Raw genomic sequence first — 22,919 nt, forward strand, 5'->3', positions numbered from 1 at the left:
ACGAGAGCCCAACTCCATTGCGAAGCATGCGTCGCCTAAACGGCAGGCGCTCCTGCTTGCAACCTACAGGCCAGGGGGGGCACCCTAGCCAGCCAGAGGCAGGCCTCGGGCAGCTACTCTACCAGAGCGAAATAAAGAAAGGAGAGGGACATGGCTGGGACTATGTCAGGAGGAGACGGTGGACTCCGCCTCCCCCTCTCTCTCTGGTGGTCCTAGAGCTCCGGTGACCGGGCGGGGCGGGGTGAACACGCTCCACCACCCGATGGAAGGGAGAATGACTTTACACACTATACATTATGTGGATAATGTTGTGTGAATGTAAACATGGGTTACGACTGTAACCCCGGTTCACTGATACTATGACCAAGATGTCTCCTTATGGCAAGACATCGGAGTGGTTATTAGAAATTGAACCCTCTCTACCTGTTTCTCCAATAACATTTCAAACCGTTACAGCCTGATTTTCAGGGGCACGGCAAAAAGAAATGAAACAGGACAAAACCAGAACATAAGGGACACGAGCTCGCTACCACAGAGGTCTCACGGACACTTCATGGTAGCGGGGCGAATGCTCGCCATGGGGAGAGGACGATTACGCCCTGTCCCCAAGGGAACGGCTCACGGTCGACTCTGTTCAACCACTATACAGCTGCACTCTATATCCAGGGGATATATACTACAGTTCGCCTCGAGACCTCCCCATGCTAGTGAAAGCTATTTTCTCTTAAGCAGGGGACTGGCGGGCGACTTTCTACAGGAAGACAATTCTCCCTGTTGGGAAAAAGAACTGTACAAGAAATACCCAGAGACCAAGCGAACAGCGGGCTCTACTCGTGCTATTTCCTGGTCAAAAAGAAGGGGGGGGGCTGCGTCCGATACTGGACCTAAGAGCCCTCAATCAGTATCTAAAGGTGTTCAAATTCAGGATGTTATCAAATCCGTCTCTCCTCCGCATGGTGCGCCAGAGAGACTGGTTCACATTGATAGACCTAAAAGACGCCTATTTTTATGCTCCTTTTACCCACCACACAGAAATCTCTGCGGTTAGGGTTCTGAGGTTGAAATTACGAATACACGGTGCTACCGTTTGTAACGTCCTCAGCCCCAGAGTATTCGTCGAATTCACGCAGGTTGCGATTGGCCCTCTGAGAAGAGAAGGCACTCGCATAGCGTCTTACATAGACGATGGGCTGCTACAAGCCGACTCAAGAATCGGCGGCAAGGCAGCATACTCAGAAAGTGGTGTCTCACCTACTGAAATCGGGTTTTCAGGGTCAACTGCGTGTTGGTGCCTGCACAGACGGCGAATTTCATAGGCAGGACTCTGAACTCGCTATCGTTCAGAGCCAGCCCGCCACCGAAAAGGATCAGTCCTTTTTGTCCTGCCTAGCACAATTTTACACGGGCCGGAGGGTCTCCTTCAAAATGTGCATGGAAATGTCAGGTATGATGGCCTTAGCCGTATCGCTAAGACGATTGGGCAGTTGCTGTCGTGTGTTGGTCACAGAGGAATGTGTAACAACGCTGTGTCGCTGGAGGAATCTGTGATTCCTCTCAGACGAATGGTCTCTGCACCCGGAGATACCAGGACAGATCTGGGATCGTTTGATCGCCCCCAGATGGATCTTTTTGCTTCACTGGAAGACACGGGATGTCCGTTGTTCTTCCCAGTGGAGGGTGCAGTGCCTCTGGGTCGAAATGCACTAGTGCACGAATGGCTCAGAACTCTTTTTATGCTTTCCTCCGCTGTCCCTGTTAGGTCCCACACTCGTGAGAGTGAGGGACCAGGGGCTGATGGTGATACTGGTGGCCCCAGAATGGGGTCACTGGGTGTCAGTCGAACCTCTCCTGTACGACCGCTTGTGGCTGCTTCCGTTACGCGGAAACATGCTAACGCTAGCAGGGGGCGAGATATTTTGTCCCTGACCAGAACATCTGACTCTCTGGGCTCAGCCCATGAGGGGATGAATCTGAGTACTGAGGGGTTACCCCAGAACGGTTTTGAGATAAGGTGCGAGAAGTCTCGCACTGTGCCGTTCTAAGCCCATGTCCATTAAGTCCTTTTCTACAGGATTTAATGGATAAGGGCAGAGCCTTTTCCACAATAAAAGTCTACTTGGCGGCTATCTCAGCCTGCCGTATTTGCTTGAAGCCGAGACGGTGGGTCAGCACCGCCTGATTTGTCGGTTCATGGAAGGGACCGGACGTCTCTTCCCGAGTCAAAGTCCCCGGTGTCACCCTGGGATTTGAGCCTGGTGTTGGACTCCTTATCTCGGTCACTTTTCGAGCCTCTGAGTCAAATTGACAGAACAACTGTCAGTCAAGACTGCGTTACTGATGGCTTCAGTGACTACTGGAGAGCTCAGTAATCTTCATGCACTGTCAGTACACGAGGAGTGTACACAGTCAAGGAAGGGGCTACAAGGGTGGTTGTCAGACCCAGACCTGGGTATGTGCCAAAGAACCCCTTGGTACCAAGTGTCCTTGTGACCTTGAATGCGTTTCACCCGCCTCTTTTCGCCTCATAGGAGGATGAAAGGTTACATTGCCTTTGTCCGGTTCGGGCTTTGGAAATGTGCATTGGCAGATCTAGGGCTTTGAGAAAGTCAGATCAGCTATTTGTGTCATGGGCTCCACGGATGGTGGGCAAGCCCATTGCATAACAGACACTTTCCCACTGGATTGTAGAGGCTATTCAGTTAGCCTATTCCAGTGGTGGGATGCTGCCCCAGTGGGACTGAGGGCACATTCTACAAGGGAAATAGCGACATCATGGGCCCTCTTCGGGGGGGTCTCCATTTGGGATGTCTGCAGTGTGGCATGTTGGGCTTAGGCCTTGACATTTGCCAGGTTCTACAGTTTGGACGTAACTGCAGCCCCTGTGGCGCATACGGTCCATAGTGTAGCCTCCAGACGGGGGTCAGGCCCCTAGGCTGGTTATTCTGGACTTCGAGATAACAATCAGGGAGTTTACTATATCTCCCATAGGCGAGACATCGAGTGAATATTTGAAATAAAACTATAGGTTACTGGACGTAACCCCGGTTTTATGATAATATGAGCGAGATGTCTCGAAAGACACCCTTCTTGTTTACGAACGAGAAGAAAAATGTTATCTTGAATTACGGAAAATGACTCTCCCCTGACTTATATAGGATGGAGGGCGGGCCCTCCAGTCAGAGGGAGGTCAGAATCCAGCCAAAGGTTTGTCTGGAGTTTATAAGGTAATGCTTCGGTGATCACGCCAGAGGGCGCTCTCCCATAGGCGAGACATCTCGCTCATATTATCATAAAACCGGGGTTACGTCCAGTAACCTATAGTTTTTAGGTGTCCCCATGTCACAAAGCTATTTGTGTGGCACGTAACTGACATTTAGCATTGCTGCAAAGTAACGTTGTTTTTCCCCCTTGTTTCCTTCTTGGCATCACCGAAAATAATAAGCAAAGAAAATAAAAATGCTCTAAAAGGATCTTCCTGTGACAAAATAACACCTAAAGTGATTACGGTTAACCTTTGAGGTAAAGAAAACAACACAGCAGAAAAGATAATCATCGTTTGTCTTCTCACAGTGCAGAGACAAAAGGACAAGATTCTAACTATGATAAATATCCTGGAGTTGCACAAAAATGACCCTCTCTCTCTCTCTCTCTCTCTCTCTCTCTTTCTCTCTCTGATTAGAAAATAAATGAAACAATCTGTTGTTTTTTTCCCTCTTTAGACTAATTAAAAAACCTCTCAGGGCAATAGTAACAACAAATACAAGTACAGGGATTAACACAAAAGAGAAGAGAAAACTTCCAAAAAGTTCAAATGACAAAAACAAACTGTGCGCACACACACACACACAGACACACACACACACACACACACACACACACACACACACACACACACACACACACACACACACACACACACACACACACACACACACACACACACACACACACACACACACACACACACACACAGGGACACACACACGGACACAAACACACCTCGACAAGAGATAACCAGAGGAGGACATATTGGGGATATGTGATAAATCGGTGTCTTCCTGGACTGAAAGAGATTTGAGATGCGGGACAGGGTCCTCTCTCTCCCCTAGTCCCCTCCCTCCATTATAGACCCCGTCTGGCAGATCATTTATCACTGGCTCCACTACTAATTGGCCTATCAGTGTCACGCATAGTCTGACTGCCCAATGGACCCTCACATCAAGCTGTACCATTGAAACTTACTCACGGAAGCGCTCACACACACACACACATACGCAATTACGCACGCACGCACGCACGCACGCACGCACGCACGCACGCACGCACGCACGCACGCACGCACGCACGCACGCACGCACGCACGCACGCACGCACGCACGCACGCACGCACGCACGCACGCACGCACGCACGCACACACACACACACACACACACACACACACACACACACACACACACACACACACACACACACACACACACACACACACACACACACACACACACACACACACACACACACACACACACTTACTTACAGGCACGTATTGATGCGTGTCTGTCCCCTTCAGCCTTGTGACTTAAGGCTAGAAGAGCTGCTGAAATAGACACTAATAAGTATATCAATTATGTGTTTGCCATGATTGTTTAGTTGCCATGATTATCTACTGGACTTCATTCACAACTTAACCACTTATACCCTGTGCTTCATTACTTGGTGCCCTCCCTGTGTTACTCTACATCAAATGCCTTTGCCGAAAATAGGCGATCTACAAGCTCACAACGTGTGGCGTTGCGACCTGTTGTGAGCTTGCTCTTTTTGTTTGCCTATTATGACATGTCCAGAGTGGTTCCCCCAACAGCCTGAATTTTGAGTATTACTACTTGTTCTGTACAGTAACAACGAAACGAAACAAGATAAATAATGTGGTTGTAGCTGACAGGGTGGTGTGGTGCTGAGGCAGAATGTATACACAATACTGTACGTAGGACACCTGAGGCAGGGGACAGTATACTATTATAGCTAAGGACGTGACCAGTGCTGGTTCTAGCTTGTATGGTGCCCCAGGCTAACCACGTAAACCTGACAGCCTAAATACTTTTGTTATATAATATATGACCTTATAAACAATTTCTCAAACATTCAGAATAGGGACCAGGCACCCACTCCAACAAGGCTAAATGAGTCAAATGAGCGATAGAAAACCGCCCAAATGTTACAATTTAGAATTTCCGAAAATGAAATTTAGTGTTATCCCCTCTGGGACGGCGCTCTAAGCAGCTGCCTATATCGTCTGAACTGTCGGCCCTGGATGTGACTTTCACACAATGTTGTGGACTTTGAGGAATATCGCTGCCAACGATGATAGAAGCTGGGCATGTGAGGTGGTATACTGACTGCAGTGGTTCTCAAACTTTTCAGGCCAAGACCCCCCAAAATAATATTTGAACTATAGGCACACCCCCACTCTGACAAGCACTTGGAATTGTAGGAGTTGAGGCATTACATTTAGTTTGACTTGGTTCCACATATAAATATTGTGAAAATAGCCGATCTAAAACGCCTCGCAACGAGAGGCGTCGTGAGCTTGTAGACCAATTCTTATAGTATTGTTTGTTGATCACTATTGACAACGTATTTTTTTAGGTAATACAATGTCCATGGTGCTGAAACGGACAGTTCCCTGTATATGTTAGCTATAGTGACTCTGTCCATGGTTCTGAACGGACAGCTCCCTATCATGAAGTGACTCATGGCTCATGTTAGATGCATAGTGACTCTGTCCATGGTGCTGAACGGACAGCTCCCTATTATCCTAGATGTAGTCTGGGAGGCTTCGGCTCAAAGCCTGGACAGCAGGGGCGCGGCCACTGATTTCTGATTCAAATCAACAGCCAATGAAGAAAAGGGGGCGGGATCCACATGCAGTGGGTCTTACATGTAAATAGGAGCGACGGGAAGCAATTTCCCCTTGAGAAATTGCGGCCGCCATTGTTGTGTACTGCTGTTTGCCTCTCGTCGGACTTTTTAGACGAGTAGACCGGTAAGAGGCGTGTCCGCTCAGATTCTGAGCGTAAGTTACATCCCGCCCAGAAATACCAGGGCTTTGGCCCAGAAGTTCCTCGCCGCTCCCGTTTGTATGCGAGGCGAAAAACTTCTGGGAACTCAGATTATCCTAGATGTAGTGACACTGTCTATGGCGCTGAAATGAACGGACAGCTCCCTGTATAATGTTAGTTAGATGTAGTGTAGTATCTGGCGACCCCTCAAAATGATTTGGCCCCCAGGTTGGGAACCATTGGTTGAGAACCACTGTGCCAGGACCCCCACACTGCATATATGAAAGCTATGCCAATGACCCTTATGGGTTCAATTTTACACTCTGAGTTAACCACTTACATACTTTGTTGACCGGGGTGGCGCAGGGCCTTGTACTTCGTCTCGTCCTTATTTCCCTCTACACCAAATCTCTTTGCTGAAAATAGTACAAGCTCACAACACTTGTAGATCAACACAATATCTGCTATTTTCACCAAATGAGATGGAAAAAAAGAGTTGGGTGCTTTCTGTCTGCCTTCATGTAACCTCATTACTGTCTACACAGTTCAGGGGAATTCTTTCATCATTTTTTGAAGTACAACACCCTACTTTCCTTTTTAGCTATTTTCACAAACCTATTGTAATCTCTGTGCGTGCAGTACAGCTATTGCATTGACTGCTACTTTGTAAAAAAGGGGGGGGGGACTAATGATATGATATGAATGTTTATCCACTTGTAACTCAGAGTGTAAAAACGTTAAGTTAAGTTTGCACACAACAGAGTTGAAATTAACCGTCAGGGTTTTGCTGTGAAGGTAGCAGGTGCATTCCCTCGCCCAATGCTGTTTTCTAGCTGGGTGCTCAGCTTAAGTATTCTAAATGACAAGCTCAATATTCCACAAGAAGAGAAGTGGCACTCCAATTTAAAAGGAATGAAGAAGGGACGTTACCTCCTTTTCACCAATTACTGTGTTTCAGCATCTATGTCTTCATCATGGGAGCTTACTCTGATGAAGACACAAAGGCCCAAAACATAAATCATTAGAAATTAGGTAGTGTGTCTTATTCATTATTTTCTTTACACTGTAAACTAGTGTGTAAACATCAACACGCGCGCACGCACGCACACACACACACACACACACACACACGCACGCACGCACGCACGCACGCACGCACGCACACACACACACACACACACACACACACACACACACACACACACACACACACACACACACACACACACACACACACACACACACACACACACACACACACACACACACACACACACACAGACAGACAGACAGACAGACAGACAGACAGACAGACAGACAGACAGACAGACAGACAGACAGACAGACAGACACGTGCAGTGTTAAACAGCTGGTATGTTGTGAGGCCCATTAACACTGTGTGTGAGTAATGAGTTATCACCTTGGTGCTTTAAGATCATTGACTTTGACTGGGGGGATCTATAATGACTTTAACACTCCCACTGGCTGTTAAGGAAAATGAGCATGGGTGGGTGGGAGGTGTGTGTGTGTGTGTGTGTGTGTGTGTGTGTGTGTGTGTGTGTGTGTGCGTGTGTGTATGTGTGTGTGTGTGTGTGTGTGTGTTGTGCCCCAGCCTCCTGGCCCTCTCCGCAATGGCCATTACTGTGCAGACTCTATGTTGCCATGGCAACCCTACGGAAGCAGCCTTGACAGTGGAATGATCATGTTATTGGTTGCAGTAGTGGAAAAAGTACTCAAATCTTTTACTTAAAGGCATACTAGGTAACGTTTTCAACAAAACTAAAGTTAAATTGTATATCTTTTGTGAGTGGCAAAAGTTTCACAACACCCACTCCATGAATTTCACCCCCGGAAGCCTTTTATTTATATATTTTCTATTGAACGTGGACGGGGGGGACTTTCCTGGGAAAATGACGTTCCTGGCCAACGTCATGACGTCGTGGCCGACGTCCTGGCCGACGTCATGACGTCGGCCAGGAACTAGCGCAACGGTTTCCTGTTTGGCCAGGAACTACCGCGCTAATAACAAAAAGGAACCTCACGCTGATTTTAAGAGAATGTAGGATTGGAAGATCGAAAAAGAACAGAAAAATAAAGCACAGCTCATGGTAACTAATGCTCCACTGGCTAAGAGAAACGATCCGTAGATAGTATAAAACAATTAAAAGATCGCTTTTTGAAATGCTTCCGGCTTCCGGTGAAAACGAATGGAATTCTGGGTAATCGAGGACTACGGAAATTGTATGCAGTGACGGTAGTGACCAGCAGAGGTTGCTAAAAATCGTTATTTGTGATTCTGCATTGTACAACTTTAAGTAAAAGTAACGATACCACAATGTAGAAATACTCTTGAGTAAAGTACAAATGTAATGGCATCACAATATATAGTCCTAAACGTAAAAGTAGCCTATACTCATTATGCAGAATGTCTAATTTTAGTTTTTAAAATCTATCGAAATCTATCGAATCCGCAGATCCACAAGCTATACCTTGTAGATATAGGCTATATTTGGAATAGCCGAAGAACAAAATTGTGCTTTGTAATAATAATAAAAATCTGTATACTTAAATAATTGTAGTAGTAAAAAGTACAATATTTGTCTATTTGATGTAGTGAGAGTGAGAGTAGAATATATATATATAAAGGGAAATACTAAATTAATGGAAAATCTAAAATGTTTTCAAGTACAGTACTTGAGTAAATGTACACTTTCCACACTTTTTGGTTCACTCTAAATAAATAAATATAAAGGAGTGAAACGAAACGTCTGAGATTCAGAAGAAAAAAGTAGAACACTGAAAACACAGATGGAGAGATAGAGGCGACAAAATGAGAGGGGGTCCAAATCCAATCAATCAAAAAATACATACTGTGTGTACGGATATATAGCATTCAAAGCATGCTCTCCTTTATGCATTTACGTGCACGCACGCGCACGCACGCGCGCACACGCACACACACACACACACACACACACACACACACACACACACACACACACACACACACACACACACACTCAGTGAAGTAGCTTACGTTATTCCACACAACTTGCCAAGCCAAGTCTAGCCTCTCCAACTATACATAGTCAAATCCTCCTGTTTTACCCATTTGCAACTCTGAGCATGTACAACTGTAACCAAATGGACCCTTACGGGTAGATTTGGTTACATTTTTAAACACTCAGAGCTAAATTAACACTGAGGATTTTGATGGTTATAGAGCAGTAGTTCCTCTGTCTCTCAATGAAGTGATGGTCACCTGCTTGAAGATTTCAGGCCGTTGCAAGTTAAAGAGGTTTTAGTAAACTAAGATAGTAGCTGCTCAGTACATCCATATTATGTTGAATCTATGGTCTGATTTGTTTGTACAACCATAAGCCAATCCAGACACGCAACGAAGAAAAGCATTTAGTCATTCACTTAAGGGTAGTGTTTGTAACTTCTCTTTCTCTCATTAGGCTTTCGCCATCGACCAATAAGCATGGTTGCGTCTGATGTCCAGGGAAATGCATCCTGGCTCCAGCATCTGCTCTGCTGCTAAATGACAGACTTCAGACTCTGTTTCCACAGGCATCTCCTTTCCTCACTGTCACACACACAAATGTACTTCAGAGAGAGAGAGAGAGCGAGAGAGAGAGCGAGAGCGAGAGCGAGAGCGAGAGCGAGAGCGAGAGCGAGAGCGAGAGTGTGTGTGCGTGTGTGCGTGTGTGTGTATGTGTGTGTGTGTGTGTGTGTGCGAGTGCGTGTGTGTGCAGAGAGTTAAAGGACGACTTCACCGATTTTCAACCTATCTTCATATACTGTAATTGGTCCTCACCAATACTCATGATAAAATGGTACAATTTTTTTCTACTTGGTCTGTGTCTTATAGGAGGGCTGGGACAGTCCAGAAACCCGTCTACCAGTGACATCATCGTTAGGCATGATTTTTTTTTCAAACAAGATTTCACATTTTTTATTTCGATTTTTATTAACACAAGAGACAAGAACAATGGCTTCTTTTATTGCATTGCAACTTTCCAGGAATAGAAAGCCTGCAGTTTCTATTATTCTATATTCTATTTCTATATTCTAGCTTGGATTCCCCATTGATGATGTCACTGGTAGACAGGACTCTGAACTGTCCACAGCCCTCCTCTGAGACACAGACCGAGTATTTTTTTATTACCATTTTATCATGAGTATTAGTGAGGACCAATTATATGAAGATAGGTTGAAAATCGGTGAAGTCGTCCTTTAAGTTGTAGGGAGAATTGAGCTAGTCAAAGAACGCTAGACAGCGACAAAATGAGAAGTGAGTGGGAAAGAAAGAACAAAAAAACCCAAAGCATGTTCCACATGGATGGATGTCTGACAACATAATAACAAAATGGAGGATGGGAGGAGAGAGGTGAGGGGGAGTAGAGAGGAGTGGTGGAGAACAGGGGGAGGAAAGGGGGAGAGAAGGAGAGGACAAGAGGGTAGAGATGGGTCCAGAGGCGAAGCATCTGACATGATAAGGTGTGTGTGTGTGTGTGTGTGTGTGTGTGTGTGTGTGTGTGTGTGTGTGTGTGTGTGTGTGTGTGTGTGTGTGTGTGTGTGTGTGTGTGTGTGTGTGTGACGAGACAGAAAGGTGTTTCGCTAAAATGAGTTCCAGCAGCATTGGCTGTCAGCTCTTTAAATGAGAACAACAGCACTCTAACAGCTTAGTTACTGGAGCAGGTTTTCAGGCAGCCTCATCACTGCCTCACCTGCTGTTACACACTCACTGGCAAAGATGATAGGATACAATGTTCATAGCACAGTGTGACCAAGCCATTCTAGGGAAATATATGAAGGTGAATAAACTTTGTGAGTCCCAATTAATACATGATTTGGAGGGCGGTTTGCGGATATTACAATTCGTCACCATCTTGAAACCAAGGATACGGTTCAACCATGGGCAGCCTGTAGACTATATCACCATCACACACTTACTTAGCCTTTGTTCATGTCATTACTTATATAAAAAGCACAAAGCTAATATACGTACATTGCCACATGCTCAATATTATAGCCAATGTGTACAGTTGAGAGTCTGATAAAGGCACTGTGGCACCTTATAAAAGGCACACTCCCACTGTGGCTGCATGGGCGTGCCCAGTTTTTAAAAAATCGTGATTTTTTTGCAAATCTTTGTATATATATATTTTTGATTTTGACTCAAATCTTTGCTTCTGGTGGTCCCTATTACAAAATATTTTGAGATGGGGGTCCACGGCCAAATACAATTCTGGGGGTCCTTGACATGAAAAGGTTTTAGAACCGCTGATATAGAAACGTACGTTTTTCAAAAAAACTGTAGGATTTAGAAGACATTTGTAGAACCCCCAGAAGCAAAGATTTGAGTTAAAAATGTTCGCTTAATTTTTTTTAATATATATATATTCAAAATATTTGCACAAACTTTCACGTTTTTTTCAAAAATAGCAGATCTACAAGCTCATAGATCTGCTATTTATAAATGGGTTATTCATGATGCAATATAAAGTGTGGAAAGATTTTTTCACACAAATGAGCTCTTAACTAAAGTAACTCCGTCTGAGAACTGGAAGGCTCCCGGTTTGATCACCAGCTCCTCCTGGCTTCGTGTCGAAGTGTCGTCGAGCAAGACACTGATCCCTGAGCAGGTTGGTGCCTTGGCTGTTTAGCTTCCACTGTCTATGGGTGAATGTACAGCACATTGTAAAGTGCTTTGGATGGAGGTACTAAATGCAGACCATTCACTATGTGTTGACCTAGCTCTGTGGTGTAAAGTAACCAAGTACAAGTTCAAGTACTGTACTTAAGTACAATTTTGAGGTATTTTTACTTTACTGAAGTATTTCCAATTTTCAGTACTTTCACTTCTACTCCACTACACCTCGGAAGCAAATATTGTACTTTTACTCCACTACAATTATGAAAACTTTACTAGTTACTTTGCAGATATAAATTATTACATTATAAAACAAACATTAACCACTTTAGCCCTATTTTATACCTAGGCTATTTGAAAATAGCCGAACTACAAGCTCACAACGCGTCGCATCGCGACGCGTTGTGAGCTTGTAGATCTGCTATTTTCAAATATTTATACTTTTACTTTTACTTTTGGTACTTCAAGTATATTTTGATGCCAATACTTTTACAGACTTTTACTCAAGTAACATTTTGAACACAGGCCTTTTACTTGTAACAGAGTATTTCTACATTGTGGTATTGCTACTTTTACTTAAGTAAAATATCTGAGTACTTCTCCCACAACTGACCTTGCTCTCCCTCAGCACCGGCAGAGAAAAAGTCCTAGCGACGCCACTGCGGAGATCCTTCAACAAGGGTCTTTGGTATCGTGAGCAAAGTTTGCTAAACGTAATTAAGCTAATTAGTGATCTCAGCGTTCAATGTCATCCACTTTGTCAACAAAGTTTTCAATTAAGTGTCATTAAGCCACAGTGTGTGGGTGTAGTGGAACAGATTATCAAGCTAAACTATGATAAACAACAATGAGAAGTCAAACGGTCATTAGCGTTCATTAACACATAAGAGAGAGAGAGAGAGAGAGAGAGAGAGAGAGAGAGAGAGAGAGAGAGAGAGAGAGAGTGAGAGAGAGAGAGAGAGAGACTGACGTTTCTATTATTAAGTGACATTAATAGAGATTTAATGATTTTGCCAGGGGTGTTTGACAGTGATGAATGGACAAAGGAGTGGCAGCTTAGAGAGAGAGAGAGAGAGAGAGAGAGAGAGAGAGAGAGAGAGAGAGAGAGAGAGAGAGAGAGAGAGAGAGAGAGAGATGAGCAATGAGATTGACACATGGTGTTAAAGGACCATAGCAGTGGTATTGCACGTTTAGTCCATTGATAATGAGCCGACCAGTAGTAGTAGTAGTTTTTCTTATTTCTGAACAATTTCAGATTTAGGTAAAAAATGTGTTGAATGTTGGTTTATAATCTTCAAGTGCTTGTCTGTCATTAACCTAAAAGTCAGACTTGAAATTGGCGTGTATATATATACAAATAATGTATAAATATCAAGTCAGATTTAGTCCTCCATTATTTCACAGGGGATACTCTCCATTGTAAGCTGGCCATGTGAGGTCCTTCTTTCATAAAATGAAAGCGTTACTTCTTCGGGTCCATGAAAAAGCTGTGCCCGAAAGTGAGAATTTGTAACGCATCTGTCTAAAAGTAGCATGTGCCAGCTGCAATGCATTCTCACACCCATGTTTGGTATTTTCTCACTTAAACTGACAACATCCACACTAAACTCTACATTTCATGTGATGTGGTCAATTACTTTTATAACTTATGCACAGGAGAATCAAGGCAATAATAATTTCCCACTAAATCTTTGATACAATTCTATTTTGCTGATATGAGGCATTCATCCAACAGCAGTGGACAGTGATTTTAGCATTGCATTATTTGTTTACGATAACAATTTTACACACATAAACAAGTATGTCAAGAGAGGGATAAGAGTGGGGAACGTGGTATATGCAGTCCCTCTTTAGTCTGTTTAGTGTGAGTCAATTCACCATAAACGGGATTGATTATCACAGGGATTTAAAGCAATCTGTAAGTTTTATGTCCTCTCTCGACAGAGAGAGGTAATTGCAACTGTAACACGGTATTTGAACCCAGGTCTCCCGTGCGGGGAATGAATCATCTGCCGCTCATGTAAGAGGGAATCCGCCCTTGCCAAGGGGAGATATTGGGCTTATGAGCTTCAGGCAGTGTCAGTCTCTACATTTGAGCGACGGAGAGATCGAAATATAATAGTTTTTTCACAGAGATAAATCATACATTTATATAAACTGCTGCTTTGTAGTATATATGCAAGCTGCTGACAGCATGGTGTCAGGTACAGTAGGCCCATACTGTCTGGTAGCCTATTACGGTGTTCTCTGGTTAACGGCAATAGCCTACAGTATATTATAACAGACTAGCCTCGAAAACGTACGTTTTAAATTCAAGGGTCGATCATTTCCCTGAATCCACTGAACAATGTACTTTTATGGTGTCTGCCTCTGACCACAATCACACATTAACGTAAATATTAATAGATTTCAAATGGTTGAGCAGCCACACCCAGCCTATAGCCTATATTTGAATGAAATGCACTGTCAGGGTTTGATTGGGACACGACTGTATATTTTTGCCCGTAATGTATGGATTCTAGCAGCCTACTGGACATATACTGTAAGCTGTGCGTAACTGATTCCTCTGTGAGCCACGACAGATGCACCTGCAGGTGCACTGCACCGTGAGCATACAATAACACTAGTCCACATGGATTACACGCTCAAACAACGCAACCTCATGCAGGCACAGTAACATAAATAAATTCACACACTGTAACCTAGTTTCAACCATGAGTATTCCAACAATGTTAAACAAACAACATACTGTATCAGCGTGCGTAATGCACTCCAGTGAAACAAATATAGCCCTGTATACAGCCATGATTGTAGACAATACTATAGTATGTTTCCAATGTTTATGCCTGAATTTGGAAATTACAGCTATGGTAAAACAACTCCAGAGTATATTTTGTCGTTTTTAACCACATAACATGTCGTTATAACAATAATAAAAACATAATAATTGCGGAGCGGCATATAGGTGGCAATGACAGCGGCATGCCCCCTATGCCTATGTTGGCGGCAGAGGTCGCAAGTCGAATGCAGCTTTTCGATCCTCCTGCTAAATTTCTCAAAGGAAGAGTAGAGAAACCACCTCCACCCACTGCCAGATGTGCTAGTTTTAACATACTCTACCATACAGATTGGTTAAAATAAAGTTTATTCATTCAAATAATTTCCGGATTGCAGCTTTAGCCTTTGATGTTCTAGGCTGTACTCTCTATTCTCTAGGTCAGACACATTTTTAAGATTTACAATTGCTCTGCAGCGGCCAAAATGATGACATTTAGTGGGTAAAATGTCATTCGACCCTGGGCATTTAAAAGTTTATTCAAACAAATCACAGTAGTTTATCTCTGCCATATGCAATGTCAGGAGAAAAACTCCACAACGCTGTTCATGAAAGGTTCACTACAAGGTCTACTATACACAAACTTTCAGAAGTCAGCACTTTATTTTACCCAGTGCTGCACAGTAAAAGCTGCAGTGTTAATTTATCCATTATTTTACCTGTTGCTGCACAGTAATAAATTACTTCGTTAATGTATCAATTTGTATCTTAGAGTGTACAAATGTAACCAAATGCACCCTTATGGGTCAATTTAGTTAGACTTGTACACCCTCTTAACACATACAGTGCCAAGATTGCATCGATGCGTTCTTTCAAATCCATCGCTTGAGTGCCAGGATCGCATTGATGCGTTCTTTTGAATTTTCATTGTTTAATCTGTGATCGCACGGCTGTGTTTATTTCTCATCAACACTTTCGTTTTCCACTTACGTCACACTCACCCGGAGCCGGATGTAAGGAATAAGGAAAAACACGTTTTTTCACACGGTATAAAATAGAAACGGACAGCTCAACTTCTATTTTCTTTGGTCCGGGTGACTAACAGTCATTGTCGTAGTGTATCAAATCGTTTTCAGGCCGATCAGCGGGGCAGGGATTGTCGAAAACGTCACATCCTTTGAATGACCGGATATGACGTGGGCCTGTTTGGGAGGGGGTGAGCGAGGTGATCAATGTTTGGATGTGCTGCTCTCTACTGGTGGAACAATCGTAGGTGCTTGACAACACAATCAGAGAATGTATTTGAATGAAAAATTACAAAACAAAAAAATTAAAAAACACGCAAATTGCTGGCACAGGGGAGAGTACATTATGAATAAACTCTGGCAGTCAATGTGTTAAATTAACACTGAGGATTTTACTGTATGCCAATTTTATTGCTATATTTTAAGTGCTGTTGATATAAAAGCCCAGCCCATCACAAGCAGGGTCTAATATGGTTTACCTTGTGTTTTATTGGGGACCTGAAGCACTTTCATATCACTGACAAACAGCTTGGAGTGGAGGAGCACTTTCATAATACCAACACACCACTCATGTGGCTGGACTTCAATTCATTACCTGGGATAAGATGGGAAATAAAAGCATGAAAGAGTTGATGTTATAGAGGGTACAATGAAGAACAGATTCTGTGCCTGAGTAAATGGATGCATGGATAGATGGATGATAAAAGTAAAGAGGAAGATGGAGGGAAGAGACGGCACTAAAGACATTAGGAGAGAGAGAACTAAATGAATCTCTATGGCTGTCTCACACACTAAATCACACACTTATTCTTGCACAAGCAAACACAAACACACACACACGCACGCCCTGGGTGTCTAGTTTATTGTGTGTGTTTCAACATATGGCCATGAACAAAGTAATACATTTAGGAAGATGCACTGGCTGAATGCAAGAGTGAGCAAATGATTCTCATACTGTCATATTTTTCATACATGCCCTGAAGCATAGACATAGCCATTAACAAAGCTATATATCAATATACATAACAACACCGAACATTTTGAAAGCACCTCTGTAATAAGAACTGCTTACCAGTTTTGGTCACAAAGCCACACCAACAGGGTACTGTTGTATATTTTCTGGCTTTATAGCTGAATTCAACTGAAATGTACTGTATGTAACATTTTTAGGTAGCTAGTGTGTCACTGCCATGGGAGAAAAGCTGGCATGTTTTAACCTCATGAATAAGCGAACATTCGGCGAAAATAGGCGAACATTCGGCAAAAATGTGATCTTGTAGATTGGCTATTTTCACTGAAGTGTCGAGGGAAAATAGGAGGCGGCCAAGTATAGAACCCTGGGGGACACCGGTTAATGAAGTATACAGGGTTTAAGTACGGTAGTTAACAGCTAATGAAAAGTTAGGATTTTGGACAGTGACACACCTGTTCAATGTGTGCAAGCATTACCAAAACCATTCTAATTTAAATCCCTCTGTGTGGGTAGTTTTACACAAGACCGTTTAACCACTTAAACCCTATTTATGTACTTAGCTAACCGACCCCGTCGTCCCCCAGGGCTCTATATTAAATAATCTAGTATTTCCCTCTACACTGAAAATAGCTAATCCACCAGCTCATAACGCATCGTGAGCTTGTAGATCTGCTATATCCCCCCCGCATATTCCCCCCAGATGCTAGGGTTCAAGTATTTAAGGAATTACTAGCTGTTTTCAGAGTGAAGTCAGTCGCTGGTTCACACTGCCTTCAGCAATCCAAGTTGAGATTCATAATGTGTGCTGTGGTGTATTTTATCAGCTGTGACAATAATTCACTGTGTCACATCTGCCATTTTGGCCCTCGAGCATATGGTACAACACACATTGCCACAGTCCCCACAGAAATATCACTTGCCATGTCCGTATTGCTGGGATACTCAAATAGACTACCCGTCAGCCATTTTGGTGCATGACAGGTGGCAACATCAAAAACATATAGTAACCATAATAATACTCTTGCCGCTGTCACCAAATAAAAATAAATGGTGTAATTCCTGACACATGACAGGAATTACACCATATCCGTGTAACGTTCTTTATTGGATTCTGCCTGTTCGTGATTACAGATGGTTATAAATGTAACCAAAGGAACTGTACAATCTCAGAGTTAAATTAATACTGAGGGTTTTAATCTGTGGAGATGGGACTGGAGAGAAAAACAATGGATCCAGGCAGCATACAAGACGGTGACAGTGACTTTTAAGACCTTTTAACACCTCAAAAAAAATTAAGAAAAGAAAAAAGACCATTAATGCATCAAAAGTAATCAACAAACTATAAACATTTTTTATCTGTATCTGAGTCAAACTAAATGTAATGCCTCACGGAGTTCATAGCTTAGCACATGTGTATACACCTCCTGGATTAAATCTCTCAATTTTATTGTTGTCATTCAGTATCATCATCATTACTGGATCTTCTAATGCAGATTACTCCCACGCACGCACACACACGCACACACGCACAAGAGAGTTTATTCTCTCACAATCTCATATGCCTTCACCTCTCCAAAACAACTTGTCAGGAGCTGTCAGTTTAAATTAGTGGAGTAGTCTCTCGCAGTGCTGTTTTCTGACTATGTCTGCCTAATATGCAGTCTGCCTGCATCACATCACATCACATCATATCACATCATATCACACAACAGCACACACATATGTGCATGCAACACACATATGGAATATGGGCACATGAACAAAGACATGCATGCGCAAATACAGTTGCTTACTGCTCACACGCACACACGCACGCACACACGCACACCTAACATGCTACAAGCTAATGCATAAAAGTACACACATGCACCCATACAAAGACATGTGCTCAAACACACTCAAAGAGGAGCTGTGCTGTGCTTGAACTTGTTTACTGTGAAATCTTGAAAACAAACTTACTAACTTGTTGAACTACTTGTATACTGTCTATTTCTACAAGAACTCACAGCAATAACGGCCCCCTCTCTGCTCTCTAGTAAGTATTGAAATAAATACATTTTCCCTGGAGACCTGGAGATTGTAAACATATTCTGCAAGGGTGTACACAGTCACACACAGAAGCATGCAGACATTTTCTGAGGTATTACGGTATGTATACTGATCTGGGTTTAAAAAAACCTGTTAACCTTATATATAGACCTTAGATAACTTTAGTATAGTTAAAAAATATATATATTATTATGTGTATTATGGAGCACCCTAAACCTACGTTTTTCACAGTGCAGGTACTTGTACATCCTGAATCTTGAATCAATATTTTATGTTCTCTTTATTTGAATTTTCACTCTTGACACTTCCTCTAACCTGTCATAACAGCTGTTACTGTTATGACACCTGAATTTCCCTCCGGGATCAATACAGTTGATCTTATCTTATCTTTTTTTCTTTTATCTTATCTTCAAAACTCACAGATTCCCTCTCCAATTATACCAAGCGATCACAGGCAATTTGATCTCTATTGACTGCTGCAAGGTATATTTATTCATCATCTTCTCTCTATTTGTCTCCCCCTTATTTCACCTCTTTTTGTCTTCCAGAAGGTGTCCCGTCACACAGAACTCTGAGGGCGTAGCCATTGTTATTCTCCTGCTATGTCAAAACTCATGTCAATCTGATCGTATTCCTCTGGAATACCAACACAAGAGAGTGAGAAGCTGCCTACTAGGGCTGGGCATTTGACCAAAACTATATCGAAAGCAAGGTTTTTTTGATGATTGTTTTTTCCTATATAGCAACAAATCAACACAGAAATATTCTAATACATTCTTTTTAATAATCAACTAAATCCATTAGTCTGATTAACCACTTAACCCTATATTATACTTTGTAGTACAATGGTGGCGTACAAAAATAGCTGATCTAAAAGCTCACAATGCGTCGCGGGTCGTATATTTTCACAACAAACAAGAAATATCATTCATTAATCATAATGATACTGCCTACCTTCTATACTGAAGTGGGAGCTCTGTTGACAACCATGTTCAATGTGGTCTCAGCGACTTTGAATAGACTTAAATTCTACAGCTTCAATTCTGTCATTGTCAACTAAAGAACCACATGAATTTGGCATGTATAGAACTGTAGCCTCTAGCAAGCTGGACCTTCTTTACAACACCACCCACCAATCAAGGAGAGGTTTCATCTGTTATCTGTCCATGGGAAACGAGATCAAAAGAAATCGTGCCCATCCAAAAACCTTTTGAAGAAAGGAGCTTTTGAAGACAGGCTGGCGGGGTAGAAGGACCACCATGAGAAGCCTACCTGACCCGCAACGTGAGCATGAGACTCAGAAAGTCATCACTTTAGCTTGTGTAGGTGCACAAGCTTATGTAGGTTTATACATTTTTCGACCAGCCAGTGTAATGAGTTTATATAATTTTTGTTTGCTTGTTTTTTGTTGCCACACGGGATGTTCAAACATACATATGACTCCACTAACGATGATGTATCCAGGCCAGTAGCTGTCCACTTTATTAAGGCTAATCATAGTATTTCTACTGTCAAATACATTGGGATTGAGGCGATGAGGCGGTTAATTGTCCTCACAGAGGAGGTGACATTGACAACCTGCTCTTAAGAAGAGAACCATTTTGGATATATAATTTTGATACTTTGACAGTGACAGGCCTGAATGAGGATTTTAGCATTAGACCTTTTCTAAAACGATTGATAGATTGACTCATCATGGTCACCTTGCACTCTACCATAATTTTTGGGTCGTTCGTTTTTCTGGTTATACGTTGTGTGGATGTTACAGTTTGCTCTTTCCTCCCCTCCTTTTTTTTAAACTGGGGTATGAAAGGTTAGATTTGAAGAATGTATGTTTTGATCTTCTATTAATATCTGGCAACAATATCTATGTTGCATTACTACAGTAATGTTACCTTACATGATCTGCTAAGTGGGTTTCCAATTTTTATGTTGTTCTCTTTTATAGCCTGAAATGTGAATACTTCAATTAAATTATTGGGACATCCGCTGCATTGCTATTTTTTCAATCTAGATCAGAGGTGCCTGTACAGTTATATTGAACCTATGAAGGCCATTGGCTTGATGTTTTTCATAAATAACTTTTTTCATGCCATGTATATGTTTAATATTGTACACTGGATGTTTGATTACATTATTTGTCTATTGTGCTAAGGTCCGGGCACACCGGTTGACACATCAGTTTGTTGATAATTGGAACACAAACATCAACTGTCTGTGATCATTGTGCTCATCATGAGGCACCATAATGTCACATTTAAATGAAACAAGGCAACATAAATCCGGACAGATCATTACTAAATGCAGATTGGTTCTTTAGCATAAGGATGTGGTTATAACATTAGAGAAGACTAGGTCATATCCGCCATCTATTTCCCACAGTCCCACAGCAGGGACCTCTAACGTCATTTCCATATATCCTCATGGCTGTGCTTCATTGACATGAATAATACAAAATGTCAGCGTGAAAAAAACAATTATACTTCTGTGATAATTTGCTTTGTTTATAATTTCTTCGAGTAGTGTTCGTACCATGGGGAACAGTGTGGGGAAACTGCTCAGATAAAAATTAGCTAAATAAAGTATTGGCTTCCCAAGAGTGTGACAATGTCCTAGAAAAAATGGGGAGGAATTAGAAACATGTCAATTGTTTATTTTAATAACCGGCATGATTGTCAATATTCAGTGCTGTGGTGCATCACTAGTTATGGTGGAATAAATAAACATGCAACCTTACAACCATTTTTTGGCATACATATGCGTTTTTCCTTCTGACTCTCTCTCTCTCTCTTACAATTACAAATGTAGCCACACACACGCACGAATGCGTGCCATACGCACGCTACGCTACGCACGCACGCAACGCACGCACGCACGCACGCACGCACGCACGCACGCACGCACGCACGCACGCACGCACGCACGCACGCACGCACACACAAATGCATGCACATACGCACGCTACGCTACGCACGCACACACGCACGCACACAGTACTTGTGCATAAAAAAATGCACAGACAACTTTGCATAATATCAATCCAGCAAACAGCCTTGCGAAAGACTTGAGGGAGCCTCCTCATTACTAGTCATTACTTTTTCATTACACCATTTGTGTACATATAATGCCTCATTTTAATAACTGTAGGCTATGCATGCAGGGTGTCTCATAGATAGAGGGAGGGCCCTGTAACAGATCACATTTGATCCCTATTGCATCTAGAGTATATCCTTGCTTAGAGAGACAATAGAGGCACCATGCACGGTTGATCCACACAGCGTTCCACCTACCGTTACTGTGGCCGAGTGGCCAAGCTGCCTAGTATACTGTATAATTTTTGGAATCTTTCCCCTACCATAGAATCAAAATGGCATGTTGAAAAATGCTTGCCAAAAGAACTTTGATTCGCCGTCAATTCTCAGTGGCAGCAGCTGATATTTTGAGGGTCAAACCTGCTCCATTTTACTTGGAGGCGGAAACTATAATTACTATAGTTTCTGCCTCTACGTAAAATTTCATCCATTTTTGCTATCTGACAAGTACTCTTTGTTTTTAATACAGCCTAGACTAAAAGTTGATACTGTTGGACAGGAGTTATCAAATAGACGTTGAAATTGTTTTGACATGGGGCCAAATTCACAGTGCAAACACTTTCGGCTTCAAAGTATTTCAACCTCCTGAACCTCGCACACCATCTCACTCACACACACACACACACACACACACACACACACACACACACACACACACACACACACACACACACACACACACACACACACACACACACACACACACACACACACACACACACACACACACACACACACACACACAGTGATAACCAAAATGACCATAAGCTCTGCCTTGAATGATGTTTGTTTGGGCATGTTGTCTCCTGTGGAACATCAAGTGGTTTATACTATAACCTATAACACAAATTGTGAAACTGTGATTAGTTACTTCCTCCTGGGAGACAAAGATTTACAAAGTGCTTCTGACCTAGAAGTTTGATTTTTAAAGCACTGTGCTATGATGAAGTAGCTTTAGGAAGAGCATTATTCATGGCCTGTGCAATTTATGATGAATTTTTAGACGCTGAACTACATAACTGCCCAATTTCTATTGGCTGTGAAAAAGTATAAAAGCATAAGTGTTGAAACGGCACATCTCTGCCACAAGAAAGAGAGTTTCACAGTGTGACACCTATGGGGTTGAGCTGTATAGAAGAGAGAGAGAGAGGGAGGGAGTGTGTGTGCGTGTGCGTGTGCGTGTGTGTGTATGTGTGTGTGCACAACAGAAACACTACACAGATAAAAGGCAAAAAAACAGGTTGTCAGGGTGAACTAGGGGTAGGCCAGGGAGTCTTTAGAGAGG

At 42.6% G+C, this 22,919-nt stretch overlaps 1 protein-coding gene across 1 annotated transcript in view; it reads right to left on the bottom strand.

Annotated features, from left to right (window-relative positions):
- Positions 1-22,919, bottom strand: part of grid2 (glutamate receptor, ionotropic, delta 2) — a gene marked incomplete at both ends in the record, with an annotated part of 751,979 nt that overhangs the window by 20,949 nt on the left and 708,111 nt on the right. The window lies entirely within an intron of this gene.

This window comes from Gymnoscopelus braueri (assembly GCF_963280865.1).
Source record: "Gymnoscopelus braueri genome assembly, chromosome: 7".
Classification (NCBI taxonomy): Eukaryota; Metazoa; Chordata; class Actinopteri; order Myctophiformes; family Myctophidae; genus Gymnoscopelus; species Gymnoscopelus braueri.